Source organism: Heliangelus exortis, chromosome 9, assembly GCF_036169615.1.
Source record: "Heliangelus exortis chromosome 9, bHelExo1.hap1, whole genome shotgun sequence".
Classification (NCBI taxonomy): domain Eukaryota; kingdom Metazoa; phylum Chordata; class Aves; order Apodiformes; family Trochilidae; genus Heliangelus; species Heliangelus exortis.
The window spans coordinates 9,877,553-9,892,562 of record NC_092430.1 but is presented as its reverse complement, the minus strand read 5'-3'; the positions used below and the strand labels follow the sequence as shown (position 1 = coordinate 9,892,562).

The 15,010-nt window shown below is 48.8% G+C and overlaps 1 long non-coding RNA gene across 1 annotated transcript; it reads left to right on the top strand.

Annotated features, from left to right (window-relative positions):
* The first annotated feature begins 55 nt into the window (after positions 1-55).
* LOC139799492 (uncharacterized) lies at positions 56-9,576 on the top strand. The gene is made up of 3 exons (XR_011727304.1): positions 56-197; positions 898-965; positions 9,361-9,576. It is a non-coding gene; the product is annotated as an uncharacterized lncRNA (long non-coding RNA).
* Positions 9,577-15,010: the final 5,434 nt, after the last annotated feature.

The following is a 15,010-nucleotide window of genomic DNA, read 5'->3' as shown; positions in this document are numbered from 1 at the left end:
AGGCATCAGCTTTGTCAGGATTTCATCTCAGTAGCATCCTCTCCTTTTCAGGGTCTAGAGCGCCCACCACCACCAGTGCTGGGGTATTCAGCCCAGGATGGACTTCTCCCCAAGGGCTGGCAGGACAAAACCACTCAAAATTTGCAACCTTTCATCTTCCATTTTTGTTGGGTGCAGTCGGTGGCTGCCACGCCGAGGTAGGAGGGTTTGCACTTCAGCTGGGGTTTGAGGGTTCCAACCAGCATCAGAGGGTCTGTGCACTGGGAAAGGGGGCTTGGAAGAGAAACAGAGATGAAATGTATACCTTTTTTTTTATTATTTTTTTCCCTGTACTATGAAAAGCAAATGTACCATTTCTTTCTCCCCTTCCATCTCCCAGAACCAATATACAATTCTGACAAATCAGCCCTGAATGCCAATCCAATGAAGTTAGCATAATTGTCTTTATTATGAGGAGCTGGAACAGGCTGCTCTGCATGAAAATCAAAATAATAAACCACTAAAACATAATGCAATTGGGTGATTGCAAACCTGGCTAAGTGTCCCTAGGAAGGCAGGGGTGTAGGGTGGGTAGCTGTGCACGGGGAGAGCCCTAGGCAGCTGGGCAGCTCCAGGCTGCTTTTTTTTTTTCTGCTTGCTGGTGTTTTTTAAAAGAAAACATACGAGGGAAAGGCAGATTATTTTAATGTATTAATGTTTAGCAGATGAAGAAGTAAAAATGAAACATTTCTCAAAAAAGAACCAGGAGATCTTGCTCCTTTTTGTGTTAATTGTGTCTGATTTTAAAAGATCACACAAACAACTGTTGTGAATAAAACAAATCAAAATATTTTGCTTAGAAAACATAGACACAAAAGCAGCTCTTTCTCTCTCTTTTTTTTTTTTTTCCCTTTCAAGGAACTGTTCCAATTCTGCTGACATGACTCTGAAAGATGTGACGTGAGCGAGCACTAACAAATGTTGAGGTAGGAAAAGCTTTCACTGCTTCTTCTTAAGCCACAGCTCCAGGAGTCCTGAGAAAGCAGATTTGTAGCTTTTGTTAAAAAAACCAAGCAACCACAAAAGCTGTCATTTTCCTGATTAGGGCAAGCCAGAAAATGAAATAATTTTCTGCTGTGATGCTCAGGGAAACTTAGCCCTTGCCCCATGCAGGGGAGGCGGTGGCTCTGTGCCCCAGGGGTCTTCTACCTTCTTCTCCTGGTTCCCTTCTTTCCCTCTGCAAAGAATCCTGCATGCATCCACTAACTGCTCGGTAAAGAACTGCTTTGAACAGGTCTCCCTCTGCACCTTGAGGTTGTGAAGGGGATGTGACCCACAAATAATTTGTGCACCTTCTCCTGCCTTTGCTGAGCAGGTGTCAGAACAGCTCCCTCCCTGGAGCACCCCAAGGCTGCTCCCAGCCCCACTGCATCCCGCCTGGGGAGAAATACCTTCCCAAAAATTGTGTTTAAAAAGAATCCTGGCTCCAGAAACTTCAAAAGTAGGGGAGCAAGACTCTGGGCGCTGGAGGAGCCCAGGAAGAGCAGTTTGCTTCCTTGGGAGAAATTGATTTTCAAAGCTATTGATGTTGCTTTTGAAATGCAGCCTGCTGTGCCCCGGCATTTAGATTACCTTTCTTTCTGTGCTCCGCCTTTGTTGTTTTAACATCAAAGAAACACTGCCCTGCTCTGCTAAGACATCACCTCTGCCCTGCTACTCAGGGTATTTCCAGCCCTGTGTTCATCCCAGGGGAGACTAGAGTGGGGTCAGCTCTTCGAGGGGTGGCAGAGAACCCAGTAGCGTGTGGCCCCACAGCCATGATGGGCTTTGGCCCCACCACGGGCTGAGAGAGGCATCTGTAAAAGGGAGCACTGAGATGTCAGTGGGGTTGGGAGACACCACAGCAGACACTGTGCCACCCCACTTCCACTGTGGAAGGCTGAGCTTTGGGGTTTTGTCCTTCTCATACCCAAGTGAGGCGAGTCAGTCTCCCATTGGCTGCTCTGCCCTTTGTGGTGTTGCTCAGTCCCCGGGTCTCATACAGTGTGGGTTTGGGTGGCCCCAGGAGTTCTGGCAGAGTCCATAGCAGCTGCCTCTCTGCAAGATGGGGGTGGGCAGCAGCGCAGCTTTGTTTCTGACAGCTCTGCTCTGCCTGAGCAGAAGGTACTGGGGGGTTTGGCAAGCGAATCACGTCTGGAAATGACAGCATCAGCTCCTTTGGCTTTCTGTGGTTGCTTCTTCCTCCTCCCCAATCTCCCGCTTCAACCTGTGCTCTCGTAGAGGCTTTAGAGCTCATCTGTGCTATTGTGCAAAGGAAACCTCAGAAAAGTTAAACCAATCCAAATTGCTGAGTCTTTGAAATAAAATGAGAGTCCCTCCTAGCGGGAGTTGTGCCGAACAAAAGGGCTTCAGCAGTCAGCTTGATTTCAGCAGCTTTTCCCAGAAGATTCAGAGGGGTGACCTGGCATCCAAATTCCCGCAGAGAGCGAGCTGAGACCCCTTTGAGGTGAAACGTGTTCTTCCCAGAGAGTCCTTTTCTCTCCTGGCAGTAAGGCTCCCATCTTCCCACCCCTGGAGGAGGCGTCCCATGCCCTGGGCGAGCAGCTGGGGCTGGGGCAGTGCAGGGAACCCCCTCTTTGGTGCTCAGCCCCTCACAAGCTGAATCACCAAGGGCATGGGAGGCCCTGGAGCATTTCTCCTGTGGGAATACTATTTCATCAGCAAACCACAGGGCAGAAACCTCTGCCAGGGACAGCGTGGCTCCTGTGGAGGAGTGATGCTTTTTGCCTCCATGCTGCACACAGGCTTCATGCTCATGGGCAATGAGTCCCTGTTCAGGGTGAAATGTGGGCTCCCTGTCAGTTTCTTCCATTTCCTGTTTGCATAATTAAGAGAAATAACAGTGTGTTTGGCCTGTAGTATTTGCATCATAAGCCTGATGATATCTGATTGCCTCAAATATTCCCTGGGTGGCCCAAAAGTCCACCCTCCCAAGGTAGCCAAGGGAGAGGTAATTTCATTTATGAGCATTTTTAGCCACTGCCAAGGTCCAGAGCAGGAACAAGCAATGGTGGTGGACATCATCAGAGACACTCTTCCATTTTGTGTAAATAATTGCACGTCTTTGAGGGCACAGAAGGTAGAAAATGAGATAGAACACAGCAACCCTGTGGTTATGAACCCCTATGGGCTTACCTTGGCCTCTCGCTGAGAGGTGGGCGAGTCACATGGAGCAATAATCCCCTTTATGAATCAATCCCTGAGTTGTCTGGGACAAGGACAGCATGGGGACCTTGATCACAGCCACAGGACCTGGCAATGTTGCTGTCATAAAAGAAAATTTAAATTGAAAATACAGTTTTTAATCCTCTTAATTGGTTGCATTGCTGATGCTCTCTGGCACTGGCTGGGGAATGAGAAAATCTATAAAACTGTCTTGGTTTTTCCATCCCAGCTTGTGCCTAAGATGGCACTGTCATTCAGAAGGAGGAGAAGGGAAAGCACTTGAGCCCTCACCAAAGAAGCCCCTGCTCTCTCCATCAGCTCTGTACTGGGATACTCATCCCACTGGACCAGTTCCAGTTTGCAGCACCCAGGAACTGCTTACAGGCAAATGCTGTGAGGTTGTAATGAGGGACGAAGGGTTTGGTTTGGTTTTGTTTTGTTTTTTTAGGAGCCTAATTTTCTTCCCTAAACCTTTGCCAATGACAGACACTCTCATAAAGCATTTTTATTGGATTTTCGAACAATTTAATTACTGTCTCCGACCGTGATGGCTGCAGAATTGGTGCAGAGCCATCCCTGGGGACAGTAAAACAGAATTGGTGGCAGTGCTCTGCCTGCATGGAGTGGAGGATGGCAAAAACGGAGGGCAGAAGGACTTGGGAAAGCAACAGAGTTTGGCCATATCTCCTCCAAGGGTTGAGAGGAACCCAAGTTCCTGGATGTCTCCACCTGCCCCCTTCACACTTTCTTGAGGGGCTTTGTAGGGTGGGCATGGCCCTGAAAGGTACAGTCCTGGCTGGCTTGGCTCCTTCCTGCCTCAAAGTGGGGACTTTGCTCTGGAGCAAACTGAGACATTCCCATGGACAAGATGCTTGGCCCTGGGGACAGCATGAGTGTATCCAAAAGACCAAGGGGCCTGTGACAAGTCCAGCCTCTTTCCCTCTTCACCCCTTGCCATGGCCAAGCTGCCTTGAACCCTTGTGGGTCAGACATGAATAGGAGTTCAACTCTTGTTCATGGGCTTGATGAGCAGGGCCTACCTTTCTACCTCCTACATCATGTTTGAGGAGCACAGCTCAAGGTTCCCAAGCCCCAGCTGGAAGGTTTAAGACCAAGCTTCAGCAATTGAGGTGACTATCCTGGATGGGAAAGCTGCACAGGGCAGACTTCAGCCCTGCTCAGCCCACACACAAACCTGCTTTTTCCTTAGGAAGCCACCAGAACACACTCGGGTTGGGGCTGGATGGGCAACCATGCTGGCTCACGTGGAGCTGGCAGCGGTGGTCTCTCTGCAGCCCCCCATGTGCTGCTGGTCCTGGGTGGGCCTGACAGCTCTTTTTATTTTTTTATTTTTTTCCTTTAAGTCAGTTTTAGTTATCTGCAGGGATAGAGATACAAAGGGGATCAGGGGCAGCTGCACCATGCAGAGGCAAGATGTTCATGAGCTTGAATGCCAGTTAGCACACAGGGCTGTCTGGTTTATATCAGTGTGTGGCAGGGGCGTTCAGCTCTTCTTTTATATGGATCAAGTACGTGCTGCAGGATTAATTTTGGCCCCTCCGAGTCCCACGGGTTCCTGCATCCCAGCAGCAACATCTGGCTGGCATCCCACCACCCAGGCTGTGCCGGATTTAGGGGGGTGGGTGCACCCCCGGCCAACCGTGCTGCCCCACGCTGTGCCCCAGCCCCAAAACTTGACTGATCACCCCATCCAGAAAGCAGGAGATGAGAAGCAGGACAGGAAAGAAGAGGAGAAAACAAGAGGGTGAAGTCATGGATTAGGGAAGGGCTACTGGAGAGCAGCCAAGCTGAGAGCTTCCAGCCAGCTTCCTGACACGAGATTCCGAGGCAGGATGCAGTTTCATGGCAAAAATAGGTGCCCTGCACCCCAAATCCTCCACTCCTCTGAGGGATGGCCCCAGGAATTAACTGTTTCCAGGCACAAGGCCTATTTCTCATCAAGGCTTAGCTATAAAAAAACCAGGTTTTAGGTAAAAAAAGAGATTCTGGCTGGTCTGGAGCAAGGGAGGGAAGGGTCTGCTTATGGAGGAGTTGTATTTAATGTTACCCAATTTATTAATACAGCTGCTATTCCAAGCTCAGGGATGATCCCCAGATCTGTTGTGATCTCACAGACCTGTTCCAGTGCTGCACATTACAGATTTTCCTGCCTGGCTTTCAGGGAGTTCAGAAGAACACCTTAAAAGGCTTCTTCCCAACTCAAGGGATTGTCAGCCAGGCACTCAGCCCAGCCTGCTGGTGAATTTCGTGGTGCTTTTCATTCTCCATCACACCCAAATCCCCCCCTGCAGCACCTGGGGCAGCTTTTCATTGGATGCAGCCCTATGTGTCTTTGGGAATGGACCTCCTTGTGGCCAAGGGTGGGCAACTGGGGGGCTTGGACCCAGCTGGATAACAACTGGGTCCTGCCCTGAGCCACTGGACTCTCGGCATTTCAGACTCGCCAGCCGTTTCCAGAGGCAGACTCTGTCATTCCCTCTTTCCACCCATCATCTCTCAGCTCTCTGACATGGCTAATGAGTTGCAGAGCTGTTCTGTGTTTTAGCTGGCATCGCTGTTTGCATTAGGTGGTGATTTTTCTAGGGAGCACAGGAAGGTAATTTTCCCCTGTATAGGGGACTCGTGCTAAAGGAGGTGGGGGGGAAGAACTGAAGGCTTTAATTTTTGTAGTAAAAAGTGGTGGAAATTACTCCACAGCAGCAAATCTGTCCCTGTGGTTCTCCTCTTTGATGTGCAAAGAAATGTTTTAGCTGATCTCAATATTTTTAATTCTCTTGCTGATTTCCAAGGCCTCTTTAGCTTGAGCTACCACAGGATTGTAGATTAGCCTGTAAAAGCAGTTTTGTTATTGTCTCTCTTAACCCCGGCTAGCCTTCAATTTCCTGCCATCATTTTTATGATGTCTTCTTTCAGCTGGGAATGAACAATGAGCTTTATTAGAAGAAAAGGTGCAGAATGTAATAAGAAAAGTCCCTCCTGTATCGTGTCCTGGCTGGCTTAGCAATGCCATGTGAAGGCAGCAGCGGGCTTCTCCAAAACCCTTTCCTGCTCTCCCATCTGGAATGAGCTGCAGGGGCTCTGTGCTGGCCCAGCTTTCTGAAATCAAAGCTCTGATCAAAAGTTTTGCAGTGCTCTTTGCAGTATTTCTGCAAAAGACTCATGCCTACCACAGCTTTGGCAATTTGGTCCCATCGAGGTCCTTTTCCCAGTCAAGTTCTGACTCGGTTCTTCTCCTTTTCCAAAAGAAAAATGGTTATCATGTTGTTGGCACAGAGGGGATGGAAAAATGGGGAAAAAAACCTCAGTAGAGAAGTTTCTCATGCTTTATTCTTTCCTTTCCTCCCACAGAAAACAGGTTCTTTTTGCCCCTGACATCAGTATGGAATACATTTGTTCAGTGAGAAACAAAAGAGGAACTACCAGGGGAAATTTCCTATTACAAAGCCCCCTACTCATTTTTTTTTCCTAAATTTTCCAGGAATATAATGAATGGCTCTTTCATTAAGCTAGAAAAGTAAATTCAGGCCCTTAGAAACCTCCCCTTGCTCCCTCCCACCCTTGTTACTGTCTGTTGTGCTACTTGTGCATTTCCCATGCCAAGCTCTAACATCATAAGAGTATTTTTGATACCCCAGCCAGGAAATGTCTCTTCGCAGTCTCAGGATGCTCAGGGTTTTTTTTATTCGTTTGTTTCTTTTTGCAGCAGAAATAGCTAAGGTTTACAATGAAGAAACCAAAAACTGCCTAAATTTCAGTAGCTCCTTGCTTCCGCAGTTGGATAAATTGCTCACGCGCTGATTTTATGGTGCCGCTAGTAAAGAGTCTTTATCCCTTCTGTGGAGGCTTTGACTCCCTGTCCTTTGCGAGGGTAAGCCTTTATTTGCACCAAGATTGGCCCTTGATGATATGGCTTGCTTACTCAGTGGCTTGGCTGTCACAGATAATTGTCCCGTTGCCATTAGCACGAGTTCAAATGTTGGTGTGATTGTGGGAATACACCAAAGGCTGTTGCCGAGTGGGGTCATTTGGAAGCCGAGCTGAATGCTGAGCGGGTTGCGGAGGCAGCGTTTATGCAGAAAGCCTCACTCATCCCCTTGAACATTTTGTTTTTCCCATCATTTGAAGGTCTTAAAATAGTAGCTGTCTAGGTAGGCTGGAGGGTTCAGTGAAGGAAGATCGACTGGCAGAGAGCACCATGCAAAAGCCTCCGCTGTAACGGAGCAGGGTGTCTGAAGTCATAATAAAAGGTAAAACGAATGTGCGTTGTGAGATAAAGGATGTTCTTAGGGTTGTGGGTGTTGAAACAGAGCGCAACTTTTCTATTCAGGCAGTTGTAGTTAAAATAGCTCCCCTGTAATTGCCGTTTAGTCCTGGTTGAAAACCTGAAAACTCCCTGCCAGTTTTCACTGGAAACCTGAGTTTGATCGGAGAAATGTTTTCACTTTCAGATCAGCTCTTCTTCAACGTTTGGGTTGTTAAAATCATCCGGCAACAACAACAGCAACAAAAAACAGCAAACCAAAAAACCCTCAACCACTTTAAAAACACATCTGGAACCTGACAAACAGCTTGGGGTTTGAGCCAAGAAAAAATCAGCAGCTTCCGTCAGTTTTTTGTTTGCCTGAGGGCTTTAGGGGGAGGTTGCAGTTTTAATACAACAACTCAGAGTTGCCTGTTGCAGGGTTTGGTTTTCCAGCACGTAAGTCAACACTGTCTCCTGAGAACCGAAAAAAAGACAAAATAAATCTACTTGCATTTAAATTTCCAGCAGAATAACACTTCTTATTCCTCCCTCTTTCCTCTCTAAATACAAGCTCTTGTTCCCCCTGAAGTAAACAGCCCTTTGTTACAGCCCAGTTATTCACCAGAGCATCTGAAGAGGACCGTTTTACTCTCAAGTAGTAGCCCAAGCAAGACCAGGAAGGTCCTGCCAGCTCCTGGGTTAGTCTCAAGGGTGTGTAGAGCTACCATGAGGTGAAATGCTTTCCTCTTTTGGGACAGGGCCTAGAAAGTCTGCCTCTCGTTTCCCAGGCTTCATCTGCCCACCTGATGTTCTTCTATGGGCTACAACACAAGGTCTCCTTGGCTGTCTTGGCCATCTTTATGGGTGGTGCAGGCAGGCAGGGGACCAGGGCCATGGGTGCATTTTCATTGCTCTGACCACCCTCAGCTGGGATCTTTACCAACACACACCCTCTGCCAGTGATCCAGCAGCTACATTTAAGCTCATTTTGTCTGATCTGGAGCCACCTCTGATGTACCCAGCAACTGAGCTGGGACATACCAAGCTTGCAGGACTGCCACCCTGCATGGGGCAGGACCAGTGTCCCCATGGAGGCCACTCAAGCTGGTGCTGGGTTTGGGTTCCAACCACTGGTGGAAGATTGCAGGTCCTGGGCTGGGGAGGAGGAGGGCAGGAGTCAGTTCTGGTCTTAGAAGCACGTATACAAGATGAAACCCCTGTGAGCTGAGGAATGCTGATTGGGTTTGCCTGCATGAGGAAGGTAGGAACTTTATTTTACAGTGCTAAGTGAGACAGGTGGTATTTCCAAAACAAAATCTCCCAATTTAAAAAAAAAAAAAAATCCAATTAGGGTTGCTAAGTAACAACATAGTTAACCAGCCAATGTTTGCTAAACCCAGGCTTTTGCAAGCCAGGGAGCAGCTTCAACAAATTGCACTAACAATATCTAAACACATTAATATTAAACCCAAACAAAAATCTATAGTTTGTTGCTACACAAAAACCTTTTAGCATTGGCTGCTGGGGTTTTTCCTTGTTATCTGTAGGATTTCAGAAGCTGGGCTTTCCACTTTCCTGCCTGGGGGGCCTGTACTTGAACTAGAGTAGTGGTGGGATGGGGAAGGAATCTGGCTATGCAGCTGACAGGGTAGTACTGTGTAAGCTTCTTGATGAGCCTGTATCTTACATGCCTGAACTGAGGAGCTGGAAAGTAATTTCAATGAAAAATATTTGCTGGAGAGTGCTCCTTAATTGTCAGCTACTCTGGTAGAACTGATACCCTGCAAAAGTTACTGCAGGTTTTACTAAAACAGGTTGTTTTTCAATCCTGTCCTCAGCAGACACATACATGGATTACCACGTTCCCTCTTTATCTTTTTTTTCTGTCCCAGCCACAGCCTGCTCGGCCTCTGCTCTGCTCCCTCCCCAGACTCCTGCTGCACCATGCAGTTGGTGCAGTTCCAGGCATGCCTGGGACAACTGGAACAACACCTCACCAGGAGATCCCAGGGATGCTCCAAAACACCATGGATCAACCATGGAAACTGCCAGGGAGTCCTCACCACCTCAAAGTCTGCCTGTCCCTGGAACTATGTGGGCACAATGCAGAAGCTTGGGACTGAGCATTGTGGGTTTTTTTACTCCAATTTTTAGATTTTAAGAACTCTGTGGTCTTTCCTGGTCTGTAGAACTCCAGAGATTGGCTGAGGGGGTTGGATAGAACTTACCAAAGGCTCTTCTGAGTTTTGGTTCCTATAGAAAAGGGTTTTTCCAGCAGAGCTCTCCTGGGCCAGAGACCCCCTCTGCAATGAGGATCTTTTCTTCTTTTGTTCAGTGGCTTTAGGACTTGCACTTCAGTCTCTTCTGAGTGTCAATAGGAAATGTTCCACAAGGATCTGCACCACTGCAGCTATCAAAGATCCTTGTTGTGCCAAAGAGAACTCTTCTTGCTGGCTGTTTTATTCTCCCCTGGCTGCTGCCCTGTTCTGCCTCAGGAGGCTAACAAGCCTCTTGCATTTGTGAGGCTCTTTTGGGTCCCCACATATCCCCACAAGTCCAAAGGCCTTTGGTTGATGTGGGGACACATTGATGTTTCTCCTGTGAGGAAACCTGCTGCTTTGGTTTCTTGAATGTTCATCCCAGCAAATTGCTCTGTCTCTGATCAAGGATCTTTGTAAACACATGGACTAGAAATGTCAGGAGCTGCAAACTAGCATTAATTTTCTTTTACCAAGGAAGGATTATATTTCAAGACTTCTTTGTTTATATCAAAGGACAGCAGAAAATCTTACTTAGATCAACCTGTCTTGAAGCAGATGGCCAACTTTGTTACCACCTTCCTCCTACTTTGTGCAGGGATGTGTGTTTGTTCTCTCTTGCAGCTTTCTTAGTTTGAGGTAAGGCTTCCACATTCCATTTTTTAAAGGGCTTTCCAGATCCAGCACTGAACCGCATGGAAAATGGTCTGTCAGATAAGTGGAGCATAAGCCTGCGTGTTGGAGCAGGTGAGAAGAGGCTCCTGGTTTGGCCAGTGATTTCTTTGCAATCCTGAGCAGCCCAGGCTGCTTCCTGGGAGAAGGGCTGGGGAGAGGCAGAGAAGGTGCTTAAATGCATCTAAAGAACCATGAAAATGATCAATATTTGTATCTCTATACCTTTAAGATCCCTTTAATGGGGAGTGTTGGAGAGAGAACCCCAGCATCAGGGTAGGGCCACATTGCTCCCAGTGCAGACACCTTCTCTGAAATGTTCCAGAAACTTTGGGAAGTTGGGCAGATAGGCCACTGGAAGAGCTCTGAGCCCAGGGACGGATCAGTAGCATTCCAGCTTTCTAGCTCTGGCCTTGGGTTACTTGCAGGCTAATGTCATGGTTGTATAAGCTTCCAGAAGTTGAGTTGGCACTTAGAAACTTCTCTGCAAACTGGCTTGACTCCTGATTGCCCACATCACGTTGGCCCCATCTGTGAGTAAATTTAAGCATTTCTGGGCCAAGGAAATGGGAGCAGCATTGACCATTCCTCAGCCTGCCCAGACCCCCAGCTGCCTCCTGCTACAGAGGCAGTGAGTATGGTTTGGTGCTGTGGAGCAGTGTCCCAGCAGACCTCTGGTATTCACACCTGGTTCTTTAGCCTGGAGCAAAGGAGGCTGAGCAGACCTTCCCACTTTCTACAACTCCCTGAAAGGTGTTTGGAGTGAGGGGAGGTTGAGCTTTTCTACCAAGGAAGAAGTGATAGAATGAGAGGACATGGCCTGAAGTTGTGCTGGAGGAGATTTAGAGTGGATGTTAGAAGAAATTTCTTCCCTGAAGGGGTTGTCAGGCCCTGGTAGCTCAGAGAGGTGGCTGAATCACCGTCCCTGGAGGTGTTAAAAAGCCATGTAGATGTGGTGCTGAGGGACATGGCTTAGCATTGAGCTCAGTAGAGTTGGGTTAATGGTTGTTGAGATCATGCCAATGATCTTAAAGGTCTTTTCCAACCCAGGTGATTCTGTGCTTCTCTGACAGGCGTGCAGCTGGGACCCTGGAGACCACGGCATCAGGTTCTTGCCCAAAGTCAGCAGGGCTGTAAAGCAGTGTGCCAGCCAGCTGAGACTGGATATAATGGAAGTAATGAACAGTGAGGCTTCAAATTAAAATAAAGCTAATGGGAAGGGCAGAGACCTTAACTGTCACTATGATGCATCTCAACAGAGTTGCTTATACTGTGCTGAGCTCACCAACTCTGGGTAGCGTGACCCTCCGGGTCTGAGGCTGGTGTGCCATTCTAATGATGCATTCCTACCCCTCCCAAGAGGAGTACAGGGTGAAGGGCTTGAGGAATGAGGGCTCGAGGGCAGGCACCTTTATTTAATACACCATGACGGTGCATAACTAAAGCTCTTTATCTCACCAGATTTTGCTGATAGGTGGCAGTTCTAGCGTGGGCCTGATGAAGTTTGTCCCAGTCTTGGCAATGACACTGCTTTAACTTTTTTCCCCCTTACTGCCTCATTCCTGTTGTTACTCTCATTTGGAGGTGAATGTTTTGTCCCTTAAAGAAGGAGACTAAGCTCGGAGACCTTACTAATAATACTGGGTCTTTTTTCCCTTCTTGATAAGGGCAATGAATTCTCTCTCACCCCTGTAGCATCCTGCCTCTCTGCACAGCCACCTTCCCAGCAGCTGGGAGCCTTTTGTCATGGGAGAGAGAAAACAAATAAAAATTTCCATTGGGTCTCCCTGAAGGTCTTCTCCAAGCAGCAAAGCAGGGTATGTGGCCAGTCTTGTCACCAGGTCACCTCTCATGGCTGCAGCTTCAGTATGAAAATGCACTTGGATAGCTGGGAAATGAGTATTTGTCAGGAGAGTGCTTTTGGGGAGGAGGGCTTTATGTCTTGGACGCCATAGAACCACTTCTGGGAGCTTTGTCTTACTCCTTAAGAGGTTTTGTGTCTCATTGAGAATTCAGCCAACACACTTGTGAGTTGAGAAAATAGAGCTGGGACCAACTACGTGTACAGGAGGATGACCCGGGATGGGAAGAAATCCATTAAGGATCTTGAGTGTGAAAACTGCTGGGTTGTGACCCCCAAGTATTTTCCTCCTTGGAAATGCCTACCACATTGCTGTGTCCTTCTCTCAAAGGGTAAGAGGAGAAAGTGCTAAGTGTCCTTTGTATCTGTCCAGATGGCTAAATCCCAGTTACTCCACCTGCCCGGTTTTCCTTGTAGTGACAGGTGGGGAGCTCACCAGTTCCCCTGAGCCTCACCCACAGTCTCTTTCCCCTTCCAGAATAGAAGAAGGTTTCAGCAAGGATGCAAAAAGGATGCAGGGAGGTTTAAGTTGTATATTAGGAAAAATTTCTTTATTGAAAGAGTGGTGAGGCATTAGAATGGGCTACCCTGGGAGGTGGCGGAGTTGAAGAAGCATTTAGATGTGGCACTTCAGGAGATGGTGTAGTTGTCTTGGTTGTTGGACTTGCTTATGAAGGTATTTTCCAACATTAATGATTCTATGAAATATCAGCCCTTAATCTCACTGAAGTGCTTCACCATGAGCTTCACTCTTGAGAATGAGAAGTAAGGCAATCTTCACCTCTATTTCCCTTTGAATGTGGCATGGGGCTGAGGCTGGAATCACTGTGAGAGCTGGACTGGGGCTGTCTGGGGAAGCTGTGTGGTGGAGGGGGTAGGCTTCTGCCTCCCAGCTCAAAATGGGGAGCAGCAGGGATCCAGCTCCAGGTGCAGGTGGGACAGAGCTGGAGGTCAGAGTTTGCTGTACCAACCCAAGCAGCGGCACGCGAAGACTCAAGCATCCAGTGGCTGGAGAAAGGTGGGTGCCTCCAGCAGCAGAGCTGGGTGCTGCTGGCCCTGGGTGGTTGCCAGGGGGCTTTTTGAAGCATAAGTGGAGCTCTGTATCTGTGGCACTTTCAGGCTGTTCTCTGGCGGGCATGGTGATTTATTTGGTTTTATTTTCTTCATTTTACTGGGTTGATGGTTGGGCTCCATGACCTTGGAGTGATTCTGTGATTCAGTGATTATGTGTCATCCTGGAACCCCAAAACTGGGCAGTGTGTGTACAAACAACCATTGAAAGCTCCCAGGGGAGGTGGGGAGAGGGTGTTTCCCCAGCTTCCCTCAGGCTAGGCAGGAAGGGGAAACAAATGCCTCTTGGAAAGACAAACAGCCCCAGCAGCAGGGACAGGAGTGGGAAATGGATGTGCTGCCTACAAAGCAGCTCTCCTGACAGCTTTGTGCTGCTGTCTGCCTCTGCAGCCTTTATCCCTGGGGCTCCAGGGATCCCTGGCCAGAAGCTGTACACCCAGGGCTGCCTTCCTGCCACTGTCTCTCAGAGTTGGTGTCACCAACCTGCTGTCATCTTCTGCCTCTGCTCCCTGCTCCCTGCCTCACTCTATGCTGCCAGGCAGGGGGGTGCAGGGTCCTGAGGAACATGAGGAGCTCCTGGGTGCTGTCCCTGCCCCCCTCACAGCCCTGGGGTCCTCTCACAGGGTGCTGGGCTGTCCCTCACTTTCTGTTCCCCACCCGTCACCCCCACAGGAGGGGCAGGGAAATTCTGAGACCTGGGGAGTGTCTCAGTGTTCATCCATCCCTCAGGAAACTGAGCAGAGGGGCATCTGCTGACTTGGGGGAAACAACCCTGTGATGAATTGGATTTGAAAAACCACTGGGTATTGGCTCCTGAGGGATGCAGGGCAGTGGGGAAGGGAGAAGCAGCCCAATAAATGTCTCCTTGGAGGCAGTGAGATGCTGCCTCTGCAGCACCAGGGGTTTTATAGAATCACAGAATGGTTTGGGTTGGAAGAGACCTTAAAGCTCATCCAGTCCCAACCCCTCTGCATGGGCAGGGACACCTCCCACCAGCTCAGGTTGCTCCCAGCCCCATCCAACCTGACCTGAGACACTGCCAGGGATGGGGCAGGCACAGCTTCTCTGGGCAACCTCGGCCAGGGGCTCACCAACCTCACAGGAAGAAATTCCTTCCTAATGTCCAACCTAAATCTCCTCTCTCCAAGTTTTAAACCCTTTCCCCTTGTCCTCTCACTACACCCCTGTAGTGAGCCTTCCCCCATCTTTCTTGTAGCCCATTCAGATATTGGAAGGTTGCTATCAGGTCACCTGGGAGCTCCAATCCCTCATCCCAGCTTCACAGGAAGGTGTTCAGCCCTCTGAGCATTTCAGTGGGTCTGCTCTGGTCATGTTCCAGAAGCTCTGTGTCCTTCTTATGCTGGGGACTCCAGACCTGGACAGTGTGGGGTCTCATAAGAGCAGAACAGAGGGAGATGCAGGGTGTCTTCAAACCCTGGGCTTGCCCCGCAGAGGTTCCCAGGACTGTCAGGAGTATGGCCTCTGGCTGTTCTCTGTGGGAACCCTGCTCCTTGTGCCACTTTCAGGAGTGCTGCTGCTAAATTGGGCTGGTGGCTGCAGAGGGAAAGGTGGAGGAGTGACCTGTAGCAGCAGCAGGTCTCTCTGGTTGATGGGATTGTGAAAGCAGCTCAGGAAATGGAGCTACCTGAAATGATTGCTCTGTCAGGCCTGGAGGAAGAG